This window comes from Amia ocellicauda, unplaced genomic scaffold (genome assembly GCF_036373705.1).
Source record: "Amia ocellicauda isolate fAmiCal2 unplaced genomic scaffold, fAmiCal2.hap1 HAP1_SCAFFOLD_31, whole genome shotgun sequence".
Classification (NCBI taxonomy): Eukaryota; Metazoa; Chordata; class Actinopteri; order Amiiformes; family Amiidae; genus Amia; species Amia ocellicauda.
In genome coordinates, this window is record NW_027102876.1 from 1,036,867 (window position 1) to 1,050,572 (window position 13,706).

The window sequence follows — 13,706 nt, forward strand, 5'->3', positions numbered from 1 at the left end:
ATATATATATATATATATATTATAATAAAAACAAACACTCTAGTAAGGTACGGACACCCGTACATGACACTGGCTAAGGTAAGGGAACCCATAAACAACCATAAGCACCCCCGGACCTAGGACAGACTGTAACTTGCTAACTTGCTAACTTGCTAACTGTTTTGTTTGCTTCACATCGTTTGCTGCTAGTTGCATGCCAAACGAGTTCGTTCTGTCCAAAATATAAGCTTTTTTCTTCTAATAAACTCAATAAAAATACAGTGCACTAGCAACTATTTCCCTTTCAAAAGTTGTAGTCCCGTTTCAGTTAAAACAAAATGTGTTCTTCAAACAAAGAAAATACTTGTGTTTCTTTTCCCTCTTTACCTGCTCTTATCACAAAGCTTCTCAACACAATCTCAGGTGCAGGTGCACTCTGCGCTATCCTTTGCCCGAGCTTTGTCCAGGAAAACTCACTGTAGCCATCTTAGTTCAACACGGGCTCTCCTTACCTGCGAGTCACACGGGTCCAGTTCACTTTGCAAGTGAACAGTCTCTTCTCAGAAACAATAAGGAAACTTGGAAAGAAACACAATCCCAGGTCGGTGTTAAAAAAAAGTTCTTTGTTTTCATATTAAAAGAAAACATTTGTATTTTCTCTGCACACTTCACAGCTCCAATTAGCACAACTAATCCCTGCCCCCCTCAGAACCGTCACTAAAGAAAGGTACTCACAGTCATTTTAAATATGACATCCTGTAGTGTTTGTTTTCAAAATATGATCTTATTATCACTTGAACCAAATAAATCCTTTGACCCACTAATACCAAATTAAAGTTATGGGGGCCACAGATGTGATTTGAAAATACGATCTTCCATGTCTTTCTGTTGTGTTTTGACCTGGGGATCTGTAATTGTCCAAGTGGCTACTGCACATGTACTTATTTAATATTAAATGTGTTATTTAATTAGGCTTGGTTCTGGTGAGCATGTACAAGACGTCAGCTTTTTAAATAACTGTGTGTATTGGATCATACACATTTTAGAAATACTCTCTCAAACTTCCCGCATTGGTACCTCACCAGGGAGGTTGAAAACAGCAATAGCATTGAAAAAGTGTGATTGTAGTTCTGCTCTTCTGCAATATATTTCTACAATATCTTTAACATCTTCTTTAACATTGTTTTAAAGGCTGGGACCAATATGGTGGAATATCTCCAACACACGGACATTGAGAGACTCGACCCCTTTGTGCTGCTGCTCAGAGACCAACTCTCAGTTGTCTCTGAGTAGGCTATGGATCAACTTCCTTTCCTAATATGAAGGAGACCATGGATACAAAACCTATGAAAAACAGGTGATTATTGTTATTCTTCTCATTATAAACTACTTAATACATCTCTCCCATAAAGTACAACAGGATAGTGGTGACGTCATTCAGGATTGGATTGCCATTGGTCAAAAGCCCTCTGAGAGAAATTGTGTGGCGACACTCCACACTCTTAGAAGAAATTGTTCTGCACAGAACCATAAAGGATTCCTCGAGTAATCGCTCTGGTGGATCCCTTTATGGTTCTATGTAGAACCCCTTCAAAGGGGTTACATGAAGAACCCCCAAACATAGCGTTCTACACAGAACCATTCGTTTTAAAATGTTATATATAGAACCCATTCAAAAGGGGGACACGTGCTATACCTGAATTTGTTTTCCAAATACAATCTTTAAAAAATGTATGAGTTCATATATACAAACACACATACACAACGTAGAAATCGCACTACTAGTGAAGTAACTTCATTTACATTATATGCCACAACTCCTCAATTTGGAACGCAAAAACAAGACATCTGATGTAAAAGTGTAAACTAATTACGAACAGCACTTTTGATTTTTATCTTCAATTCAGGGGCTACTTATTCGAACAGTAAACTGTATTCTCTCTTCAGAGTGACTGGAATGTTTTTGCCTACATTCAACTTAAATATGAAAGTTTCCAAAAACGGCATAGTTTTCTTTAAGGCTATTCAATGCCAAACACAAAATTCTCTCTGCTTTCAGTGCTTGTCCTTCAGCACAATTACACAGGTTCATGATGTTCTCATTTCAATACATTGTTTTCTTATTTAAACTATTTGACTTTGAGCTTACATTGAGAATAAAATCACTTTTGCAAGTAAAACCTGGCCAAGAAAGGAAGCAGCACTACAATAAAACAATACACAGAATACAAAGCAGTTCCTTCAAAAGTGAAAGTGATAAAGAGTGATGTCTGTCAGTAAATTACGTTGAGATACATATTGGTTATTTTGAATTAGGAGTCCAACTTCAATAACTTCTATTAACAAGCCAAAATACAGATCAGAATTACGGGTAATTGAAAATAATATGTAGCGCCTAGGTAAGCTTGGATGTGTTCAGAGAAACACTAAAAACGGACCTTCCTCACACCCGTCTTGTTGAGGTGGACGTGGTCATACAGGTGATGTGGCTGGATGTCTCAGTGTGTGCCAGGTGGACGTTGGGGAGGAGGGCACATCTTCGGGATACTTCTGCGTTGATGGCCTGGATGATGTGCAGGGGCACGTCTGTGCGGGGCAGCAGTGTGGAGATGGTGATTTTGGCAGTTTGGAATTCCTCTGTGGCTTTCTTTGCCACCTGTCTCAGGGCTGAGGCCACATCGCCCCTGCGGGCACTCAGGTCGTTAGTGCCGGTGTGGATGAGGATGTGTTTGACCTGGCACAGCCTCCTCTTGGAGAGCAGCTCCAGGGCTCTCTGTGCTGTCGGGCACCAAAGCTTTTTCACTTTTCGCCCAGGGAAGAGGCGCCTCTCATCCAGGAACTTCCCATTGGAGTCGCTCAGAATGACCACCTCTGTGTTGACCTGCCACTCCGGGTTTTGCGTCGGGAGTGGTGGGGGCAGCGGGTGTGTTTTAGGGGAGTGGCGTTTCAGGGGTTTGTGTATTAGTGGCAGGTCTGGTGATAGTGGGGGTGTCAGGAGTGGTGGGGAGTGTGGGTGGATCAGTGGGTGCGTCAGTGGGTGCATCAGGGGTTGTAGGTGTTGTGGGGTCAGTGCAGTGCAGTCTCTGTGCTCCTCTCTTAGCTTCTCCAGCTGGCTCTGCAGGCTCCTCAGCTGGCTGTGCTGGGGTGTCCTGGTCAGCTCCTCCCTCGCTCTGTGCAGCTCCGTCCTCAGGGTTTGGCTCTGCTCCTCCTGGTCTCTCACTGCTGCTCTCAGCTTATGGATCTCAGCCTTGTGGTGCATCTTTAGTCCCTGAACTCCGCAAACTTCAGCTCCAGCACTGATAGGCATTCCTTTAGTGTTTTAATGTTGCTGGAGAGTTTTGGGGAGACAGGGGGGCAGTCTGTGGGAGATGGGGCACTGTTTGGCTCCGTGTGGCTGGGGGCAGACTGCAGGGTGGCCGGCTCTGGCTCGTGTTTCTCTACCTCAGTCTGCTGCTTTGAGGTGTGGAAGCCGAGAGATAATTGGTCCAGGCTGCTCTCGCTGTCCTGCACCATGATGGTCCCGTTGTGGTATACATTAAAAGTGAGCATCACACTGTCTGTGTCTTTCTCTACCAGCACTGAGATCTGCCTGCCTCTGCTAATGCCCCTCTTGTTGTTATTGGGGTATGTCTGGCACAGGGTTTTGTGAAAGGCGGTGGGGTACTGAGTGTAGAACAGTAGATTGTTCTTGACCCTGTTTTCTCCTTTACCGGTGTAGTCTAGGATGAGGGTCTCAGGAGATGCTCTCATCACAGCTTGTTTGTAGTCCTTCTTAGCCTGTGCAGAGCGAATGTCTTCAGGGTATCGGATTTCAAAAGGCAGCTCTGCAGTCAGACTGCTGTTCGATAGATTTGTATCAGTCTCAGTGGCAGTTGGGCTCTCTCCTACTGTCACTCTATTCAAATTGGAGCTCTGCATTTTCATTGGCTGAGTCAACTACTGAGAATGCTTATTTATTTTATTAATACATATTTTTTTGTTTAATTATTTGTCTCTATAGGTGAAAGGTCTTACCTCCAATTCTTGTCTTCAGCTTTTCTTTTCTGACTTTTCTTCCTGAACTGTCTCTCTGCTTTCTTCTTTTTGTGTTTCTCTTAAAATTATTATTTTTTGAATACTTTTTCTTCTGAATTTCTATTCCATGTCTTCTGTGTATGTTTATAGTGCTATATATTCATTTGTAAATGACAAATTAAATCCGCTTATGTATAAAAACAAATGTTTTTTAGGAGCTCATATTCCTCTCTCTCTCTCTCTCTCTCTCTCTCTCTCTCTCTCTCTCTCTCTCTCTCTCTCTTCTCTCTCTCCCTCTCAATTCAATTCATTTGTATTGTCAAAGCAATTGGACATACATACATATACATACATACATACATACATACATACATACATCTACACGGAAAATAAATAATAGAATTATGAATCACAATAAGATGTAATGAAGTACAGAAAATGAAAATGTAAAAAAATGTGATCTTTAATACATACAAATAAAGAAAATAGGTTTACTATTTCCAGATTCCTTTGTTGAAATACAGTGACATGCATAACAAACAAGTATTTACATTATATTTACAGCCGGTGCTCGTGTGTCACTGTGTCCCTCAGGCTGTGGTAGGCGCTGACATATTGGGCAGCCAGGGTGGCTGTGTGTCCCTCCCCCAGGAGGACTGGCGTTTTTCTTTTTTCTCAGTTTTGTCACAGGTTGGGTGGGCATCCATTATGTTGTTACAGAATTTGTCCCTTATTTTGGGCTAAAGCTTTACGTGGAGGGGAATGTGGATCAGTTTGTACCATTTTTGGGAGAATCTGCCTTGTTGGGGCGGAGCTGTGACCAGGTGAACAGCAGATCGGGCATAGGTGGGCATTTGGGCAGAGGAGTTGGAAGGCCGGTCAAGCAAATAAGCTTGCTAAGGTACGCAGCAGCAGCAAGCATCCCCCACATCCAGCCAGCCAGCCAGTCTGGCTGGCGGTGACTGAGTGGTTGTCAGACGGCAAGCAACGGAATGTACGTGCTCTGTGATGTCATAGCAGTCAGCTGAGAGAGGCTCGTGATGTCATCGCTGAGCTGGCTGGCTGGCTGGCTCTGTGTGTGTGTGTGTATGTCTGTGTGTGTGTGTGTGTGTCTGTTTGTCTGTTTTTCAGTCTGTCTGTCTCTCTCTCTCTCTCTCTCTCTCTCTCTCTCTCTCCCTCTCAATTCAATTCATTTGTATTGTCAAAGCAATTGGACATACATACATGCATACATGCTAGAAAGTCATTACTATGTTATCTTAAAGGCTAACTAAGCAGAACATATATCATTATAGAACAGAGTCCATAGGTCTACACATGGTTTTAGGGAACAGGCACGTAGGTCATACCGTTTGACATTGTTTCCAAGGTTCTCATCGTAAATAACAAACAGAAATCAAACTAGCTTCTGGCCTGACCTTCTAGCTTGACTCTATCTTTCCGCCTTATATACTTGGTGAATAATTGAGGAAGTAGCACCAAGTGACCACATTAGGCTGCCTGAGGGTTTCTGGGGAGTGTAGTTGTCTAGGGTCGGTTTTCTACCCTAGAGTGCAGACCTTGCAGCAGACCTGGCCTGACATGTCTGCCATGTATGACCCTGCCCCTTGGTTTGTCCCACATCCTCCCCCCCAGCTGCGACCCCATAGGTCGAGCGACAGCCGCAAAAAAGCATGCACCCGGGACAGCCCATCAACATTCCCCATGGCCTTCCCTGGCCTGTGCTGCAGGGTGAAATGAAAATGTTGGAGACTCAAAAACCACCTCATCACACGGGCATTCCTGTCTTTCGAACGATGCATCCAAGTGAGGGGGGCATGGTCAGTGATCAGGGTGAAGTGCCTGCCCAACAAATAGTATCGAAGACTGTCCAAAGCCCACTTCACTGCCAAACATTCTTCTTCAACTACCAAATAATTTATTTCATTGGATTCCAACTTTCTGCTAAGGAACAACACCGGGTGTTCGTGATCACCCATTCTTTGGGACAAAACCACTCCGATCCCCACCTCAGAGGCGTCCGTCTGGACTATAAATTCTTTCTGAAAGTCAGGTACCATTAAAACGGGGTTGCGGCAGAGCGCCTCCTGTAGGCTCCGGAAAGCCCGGTTTGCTGTATCACCCCATCTAACCATATTGGGTTCTGTAGCCTTAGTCATATCAGTCAGAGGGGCCGCTAAGGTAGCATAGTTGGGAATAAACCTCCGGTAATACCCAGTTAACCCTAAAAATGCCCTAACCTGCTTTTTATTGACAGGCCTAGGCCAAGAGTTTATGGCTTCAACCTTGGATATTTGGGGTTTCACCATACCCCTCCCTACTGTATAGCCCAAGTATTTGGCCTCTTCCAACCCCAAATTGCATTTGGTTGGATTAGCCATCAGGCCTGCTGCATGTATTGAATCCAATACCGCTTGGAGCTGAGACAAATGTGATTCCCAATCTGGACTGTGAATGACCACATCATCTAAATATGCTGCCGCATACGTCCTGTGTGGTCTAAGTATGTGGTCCATCAACCTTTGAAAGGTGGCAGGAGCACCATGCAGGCCAAAGGGCATCACTGTGTAGTGAAACAGACCATCTGGGGTTGCAAAGGCTGTTTTTTCTTTGGCACCCGGGGTCAAGGGAATCTGCCAGTAGCCCTTGGCTAAGTCAATAGTTGAAATATAGCGAGCATTCCCAATATTCTCTAACAATTCATCTACTCGGGGCATTGGGTATGCATCAAACTTTGAAATTTCATTAACCTTTCTAAAATCATTACAGAATCTCCAGGAGCCATCAGGTTTGGAAACCATGACTATAGGGCTGGACCACTCACTGTGGGATTCTTCAATAACCCCTGCCTCCAGCATTTCCTTAACCTCATTTCTAATAGTGTTCCTGCGAGCTTCTGGTACCCTGTAAGGCCTCATATTTACCTTCTTTCCTGGGAGAGACACAATGTTGTGAGAGACTAAATGGGTACGCCCCGGTATGCCTGAGAAAACTTCCCTATTACGTATTATCAAGTCGTTCACCTCCTTCAACTGGTCAGGTGACAAGGCAGCTGCAATATTCACCTTCGGTGTCCCTAGTGGCTGAGGGGGGTAAGTCAACATCAACACTTCCCTGTCCTTCCAGGCTTTTATTAAGTTGACATGATATATTTGTTCTGGGGGTCGGCGGCCGGGTTGCTGAACCTTATAGTTCACTTCCCGTATTCGCTCTATAATCTCATAAGGTCCCATCCACGTAGCCAGAAATTTACATTCTACAGTGGGAACCAACACCAACACCCTATCACCAGGCTGGAACACCCTCAGTGTAGCCTGACGATTATAGGCGAATTGTTGATGTTCCTGTGCCTGCCTTAGGTGCTCTCTCACAATGGGAGTGACTGTGGCTATTCTCTCTTGCATAGCATTGATGTGCTCGACTACACTCCGGAAAGGAGTGGACTCGTGTTCCCACGTTTCACGGGCTATGTCTAATATCCCCCTGGGGTGCCTCCCATATAACAGTTCAAAAGGCGAAAAGCCCAGGGAAGCCTGTGGGACTTCCCTAATGGCAGACATCAAGTAGGGCAGCATGAATTCCCAATTTTTCCCATCCTTATCGATTACCTTTCTTAGCATGGACTTCAGGGTCCTATTAAATCTCTCAACCAACCCATCTGTTTGTGGGTGGTAGACTGATGTTCTCAACTGCTTAACCTGCAACAATTTACACAGATCGGTCATAACCTTAGACATAAAGGGTGTGCCCTGATCTGTTAATATCTCCCTCGGTATCCCCACCCTACTACACATCAACATTAGCTCTTTTGCAATACCTTTTGAAGCCATGGTCCGCAGTGGAATGGCTTCTGGGTACCTGGTGGCATAATCCAAAATAACCAGTATATACTGATGCCCTCTGGCTGATTTCGGGAGAGGTCCCACCACATCCATAGCTATCCTAGCAAAGGGGGTCTCTATGATGGGCAAAGGGACCAGTGGGCTTCTGAAGGCTGGTTTAGGAGCATGTAGTTGACATTCAGGACATGAGCTACAATGTTCTGTCACGTCTGCATGTACGCCTGGCCAGTAAAACCTCCTCAGGAGTCTATCCTTGGTTTTGTCCATCCCCAGATGTCCCCCCAGGATATGCCCATGTGCCAGATTGAGAACTGTTCGTCTGAATGGGGTGGGAACTAGCAATTGCTCCACAATGTCCACCCCTATCTTATTTACACGGTACAATAGGTCATTTTTTACCATAAAATAAGGATAAGCTGTTGGCGGGTCTGCAGTAGTCATAGGGGTCCCATTTACTACCTTCACATTTTCTTTAGCATAGTGTAGAGTGAGATCTCGCACCTGTGCGCTGCCAAAATCAGTGGGGAGTCCCTCTAACACTGACACTTCTACATTGTCAGCTTCAGGGGTCTCTATGAATGGATTCTCACCCACCCTGCTAGTGCTGGGTTCCTCACCCTCCATAGGGTCATCTACGTCACTACATTCCACCCCTATGTTTTCAGTTTAATTTTCCCCAACCAAAACCTTCACTGTCGACTCAACTGGAACCAGGTCTACTTTTAGCTCTAGTTGTGGGATCGAGGCAACTTCTGGCTTACAGTTTTCAGTGTGCATTTCCAATTTACTATGTTTTCTATCTAGTTTTCCAAAATTAGGAAAATATCGTCCCAGTATCACATCATATGGCATGTTGGGTACCACACCGACTTCGTAATCTAGTTTCCCGGCCTCTGTCTGTATGTTTACAAGGGCTGTGGGATAGGGGCGTGTGTCACCATGTGTGCATGTGATACTGAGCTCCTGATGTCTATCCAGCTTGTTGGTCGCTACTAATTTTTCTGTGACCAGTGTAACCATACTGCCAGAGTCGAGTAGAGCAGCCACTTCTTTCTCATCGACTATCACTGTACACATGTGTTTTGGATTAGGTACTCCGCCTATGAAAACATCCGTCCCAACAGGGCAGGCATAAAATACCGGTTTCTCTTTCCCCATATCACACACATTACATTGCATTGGTTCCTCTCTACCTGGGCAGTGGGCCGCAATATGTCCTACTTTGTCACAATTGTAGCAGACAATTGGTTGTGATGGTGACCCCCTATAACCCTTAGTCTCGGCTTTAGGCCCCACCTTTGCCCCCCCCAGTCTTGCTCTTTTCTTCCAATCCAGCGCGTCATGTTTCCCAGAGTACTTTGGAACCATCTTACCCGGTCCGCTGGTTCGTCATGGCCTGGGGAACGAGTTTTTAACCTCCGGTACATGCTCTGCTGCTCCGGCTGTATAGAACCGCTCTACAATGGCCACCAAGGTGTCAGCGGACAGCACCTCATTCTGGCCAACCCAGCGTCGAACGTCCTTGGGCAAACAGCGTTGGTAGTTGTCAAGGACTATGGCCTCCACCACCTCGGCTGATGAATGGACCTCTGGCTGTAGCCATTTCCTGGCCAGATGGATCAGATCAAACATCTGCGTTCGGATTGGTTGTCCTGGTTGGTAGGCCCACTGCTGAAACCGATGTGCCCTCACTGCGGTGGTCACGCCCAATCGGGTCATTATCTCCGCTTTCAATTTATCATAGTCCTGGGCGTCCTTCAGCTCCAGATCAAAGTACGCTTTCTGTGCATCCCCTGCCAGATAAGGTGCCACAAGCCCTGCCCAGGAATCTTTTGGCCATCCCTCTCTCTGCTGTCCTCTCAAAGGTCATAAGGAAGGCCTCAACATCGTCCTGTTTTGTCATTTTCTGCAGAAAGTGATTGGTGCGGGGAGTGGAATGGGTTGCAGCCCCCTGTGGCCCAATCCTGGTTGCAAGTGCTTCAACACTCTCTTTCAGCTCTTTAGTCACCTTTTCCTGCTCTTCTCTAAACATTTTATTTGTATCATGCTGGACCTGCAGTGCTTCCTGATGCATCCGCATAGCATCCTGGTGAGCCACCTGCTGCACCCTGGTCGCTTCCTGTTGGGCTATTACAGCCTGTAGTTTTTTTTTTTTTGGATAAAAAAATTCACTCAGCCAGTCTGGGTTTCATGAGGTGCTGCCCGCATTCTACACCAAATGTGACAAAACGCCTTGGCTGTACACATGTGCGGGTCTTCTCTGTGATCTTCTTAGGAGTAAAAACCAGTCATGACCCAGGGAGGAGGTTGCAAATACAGGGCTGTGCCTGTATGTTTACTTCAAACAAAACAAATCTGAAAACAAAACCTAACTCACACTGGAGTTGTAACTAATCTTACATAATCATTCTATTTTAAACAAAGTCTGGAATAAATAAGTCTTGGCTTTCTCCTTATGAGCTACCTCTGTTTTCCAGATAACTCACCCTATTGTCTCTCACTTCTCTCTCTCTCAGGCCCGCCTTATATACCTGGTGAATAATTGAGGAAGTAACACCAAGTGACCACATTAGGTGCTAGAATGGCTGCCTGAGGGTTTCTGGGGAGTGTAGTTGCCTAGGGTCGGTATTCTACCCTAGAGTACACACCTTGCAGCAGACCTGGCCTGACATATCTGCCATGTATGACCCTGCCCCTTGGTTTGTCACAATACATACATACATACATATACACGGAAAATAAATAATAGAATTATGAATCACAATAAGATGTAATGAAGTACAGAAAAAGAAAATGTAATAAAATGTGATCTTTAATACATACAAATAAAGAAAATAGGTATACCATTTCCAGATTCCTTTTTTGAAATACAATGACATGCATTACAAACGAGTATTTACATTATATTTACAGCCGGTGCTCGTGTGTCACTGTGTCCCTCAGGCTGTGGTTGGCGCTGACATATTGGGCAGAATGTGTCCCTTATTTTGGGCTAAAGCTTTCTGTGGAGGGGAACGTGGATCAGTTTGTACCATTTTTGGGAGGATCTGCCTTGTTGGGGCGGAGCTGTGATCCAGGTGAACAGCAGATCGGGCATAGGTGGACATGTGGGCAGAGGAGTAGGAAGGCCGGTCAAGCAAATAAGCTTGCTAAGGTACACAGCAGCAGCAAGCAGCCCCCCCATCCAGCCAGCCAGCCAGTCTGGCTGGCAGTGACTGAGTGGTTGACAGACGGCAAGCAACGGAATGTTCATGCTCTGTGATGTCATAGCAGTCAGCTGAGAGAGGCTTGTGATGTCATCGCTGAGCTGGCTGGCTGGCTGGCTGGCTGGCTGTGTGTGTGTCTGTGTGTGTGTGTGTGTGTGTGTGTGTGTGTGTGTGTCTGTTTGTGTTTGTCAGTCTGTCTGTCTGTCTGTCTCTCTCTCTCTCTCTCTCTCTCTCTCTCTCTCTCCCTCTCAATTCAATTCATTTGTATTGTCAAAGCAATTGGACATACATACATACATGCTAGAAAATCATTACTATGTTATCTTAAAGGCTAACTAAGCAGAACATATTTCATTATAGAACAGAGTTCATAGATCTACACATGGTTTTAAGGAACAGGCACGTAGGTCATACCTTTTGACATTGTCTCCAAGGTTCTCATCGTAAATAACAAACAGAAATCAAACTACCTTATGGCCTCCTGACCTTCTAGCTTGACCTTATCTTTCTTAAGTATACAAGAGAGAAAAACAGGTTTGAGAAAATAATTTCTAACTTTCCTTCCATACAATAATACATACATACATACATACATACGGAAAATAAATAATAGAATTATGAATCTCAATATAATGTAATGAAGTACAGAAAAAGAAAATGTAATAAAATGTGATCTTTAATACATTCAAATAAAGAAAATAGGTTTACTATTTCCAGATTCCTTTTTGAAATACAATGACATGCATTACAAACGAGTATTTACATTATATTTACAGCCGGTGCTCGTGTGTCACTGTGTCCCTCAGGCTGTGGTAGGCGCTGACATATTGGGCAGCCAGGGTGGCTGTGTGTCCCTCCACCAGGAGGACTGAGCGTTTTTCTTTTTTCTCAGTTTTGTCACAGGTTGGGTGGGCATTCGTTATGTTGTTACAGAATGTGTCCCTTATTTTGGGCTAAAGCTTTCCGTGGAGGGGAACGTGGATCAGTTTGTACCATTTTTGGGAGGATCTGCCTTGTTGGGGCGGAGCTGTGATCCAGGTGAACAGCAGATCGGGCTTAGGTGGGCATTTGGGCATAGGAGTAGGAAGGCCGGTCAGGCAAATTAGCTTGCTAAGATACGCAGCAGCAGCAAGCAGCCCCCCCATCCAGCCAGCCAGCCAGTCTGGCTGGCAGTGACTGAGTGGTTGACAGACGGCAAGCAACGGAATGTACGTGCTCTGTGATGTCATAGCTGTCAGCTGAGAGAGGCTCGTGATGTCATGGCTGAGCTGGCTGGCTGTCTGGCTGGCTGGCTCTGTGTGTGTGTGTGTGTGTGTGTGTGTGTGTGTGTGTGCGTGTGTCTGTCTGTCTGTCAATTCATTTCAATTCAATTCAAAGGTGCTTTATTGGCATGATCTATCACAATATTGCCAAAGCAGATACAAATGTTCTATCAATCAAGACAAAACATTGCAATACAAGATTCAGTGGAACAAATATAGTACACATTGAAATAAAATTAAGTAGGATATAAACCATATTTGTTGTTTGTATCAAAATTTGTGTCATGACATCAGAAAAATCACTGTTTTTATTTTGTTTTGCAAATGGAGTGCCACAGGCTGGTGTCTACACACTGTCTCGCAGGCTGTGGCAGGTGGATACATATTGCGCTGCTAAGAAGGCAGTGCGCTCCTCCTCTCCCAGCAGGACGGGGAGTTTGCAGCAATCGGGGATCATGCTGAACTCAGGGATATGCATTTTTAATATTTTAAAGTATGTCTCCCTGATTTTTGTGTATTTAGGGCAGGACAGCAGGAAATGCGCCTGTGTTTCGACCTCCCCTAGGTCACACTGGCTGCACAGCCGCTCTTCTCTGGCAACCCAGAATTTTCTGTAGCGGCCTTTTTCAATGGCGAGGCTGTGGTCACTGAGCCTGTATTTAGTTAGATTTTGTCTCTCTTTTATATTTTGGATTTTTAAGTATTCAGCCAATGTAATGTTTCTATTCAGGGCCCGGTAGCATTCCAATTTGTTTTGTAATTCTAATTCGTGTCTCTAATCTTTTGTGTATTTGCTTTTCAGGTACATGTCAATTTTCCCAATTGTTGTTGTTTTGGTCATTGTGTGTTCGGGCTCTGTGAGCCTCAGAGCCGTGGGGGCGTTTCTGTGTACGTGTAAGATGTTTTTATTAAATTCTAGGTGGAATATTTCCATGGGGCTTTTGTCCCAATTGTTGTTATTGAGGTTCATGAGGGGACCCCACACTTCGCTCCCATATAGCAGGATTGGTTGGATGATGGAGTTTAATATTTTAATCCAAATAGTTATTGGTATTGTTGTTTTCCCAAATTGTGTCTTTATGGCATAAAATGCCCAGCGTGCCTTGTCTTTTAATGCGTTTATAGCCAGGCTGAAGCTCCCTGACGCACTGATGGTCAGGCCAAGGTAGTTGTATCTGGTGCAGTGCTCTAATCCAGTGCTGCCCAGAGTGAAGCGGTACCTGTTTCCCTGAGATGGGGCTTTTTTCTGGAAAACCATAACTCTGGTCTTGTCCAGATTGACTGCCAGGGCCCATTTCTGACAGTACTGCTCTAGCAGCGCCAGGTTCTGCTGAAGCCCCTGCTCTGTGGGCGACAGCAGCACCAGGTCGTCTGCATAGAGCAGGAACTTGATCTCTGTGTCA